Source organism: Penaeus monodon, chromosome 25 (assembly GCF_015228065.2).
Source record: "Penaeus monodon isolate SGIC_2016 chromosome 25, NSTDA_Pmon_1, whole genome shotgun sequence".
Classification (NCBI taxonomy): Eukaryota; Metazoa; Arthropoda; class Malacostraca; order Decapoda; family Penaeidae; genus Penaeus; species Penaeus monodon.
Window position 1 is genome coordinate 30479790 of NC_051410.1, and position 1038 is coordinate 30480827.

The following is a 1038-nucleotide window of genomic DNA, read 5'->3' on the forward strand; positions in this document are numbered from 1 at the left end:
AGTAATTTATAGAAAGCGAATGAGGTTAAGCGTTTGGCTGGTGAAGACGACAGGTCACGGGCCGAGGCATGGCAGGAAAGGAAGGGCGAAAAGTAAAAAGGGAAGGAAGGGTAGATGATGTGGTAGGTGCGTAGCTGGGTGAGCCAGGGGTACGGGCGTAGGAAGGAGTGCGGGGGGAGGCGAGCGAGCACGGGCGCGGTGTGATGAGAGCGCGTGTGGCCCAGTAGTCTCCCCTCTCCGGCTCTCCCGCGGAGGCAGTGTGTGAGAGCGCGCACGAGCCGCTGCACACACCGCTGCTTCGGCTGCCCGTGACTCCGGCTCATCCGGCTCGCAGCAGCACTTCGAGTTGCACCGCGAGCGCACGCTGTCCGCCTCCCCTGCGACCCTCGGCGACGCCACGAGGGGAACCGAAGTTTCTGTGTTCATTCAGCGCTGTTTCTTTTACCCTGCACTTTGTTAACTCTTTATTGTTCCTCTTTCCTTTGGATTCGGGAGTGACTGACGTCCCATCAACGACTCGAGGCAGCGGCAGCATCATGCCCAAGTGGAGGTACAAGTTCCTGCTTCGGGAGCGCGTCCTGCCCCAGGTGTGAGTGTCTGCGAGGCCCCGACGGCGCGGCGGCCGTCACGGGAGCTCAAACTTTGGTGACGCGAACTTTTCCAGTGCAGAACACTCGATGAAAAGAGGCGAGAGCTATGTCGTTCACGAGAAAAGCGATGCTCAGAGAAAATGCCGAGTTGATGGGACATTACTGCCCCATTCATCCCTTGTAATGATCCTGGGAATAACGCACATTTTGGCTTGTCCCCAGCGGCCGTGTGATTAGCTAGTGGCACGTTCAGATAAATTAACACGAGGAAAAAGGGATCCTAGCTTAACATGAGCTCCGCGGCAGGGCCAGCGGCGGTCGAGTGTTGACGTGTGAGGAGGAATGGTCGCCCTCCGGCCCAGCCGCCTCGTCACCGCCGCCGCCAAGCGCGCCGAGAACCAGTTTTGCCCGGGCGGCCTCACGCTGCCACGATGTTCTTCTACCACCA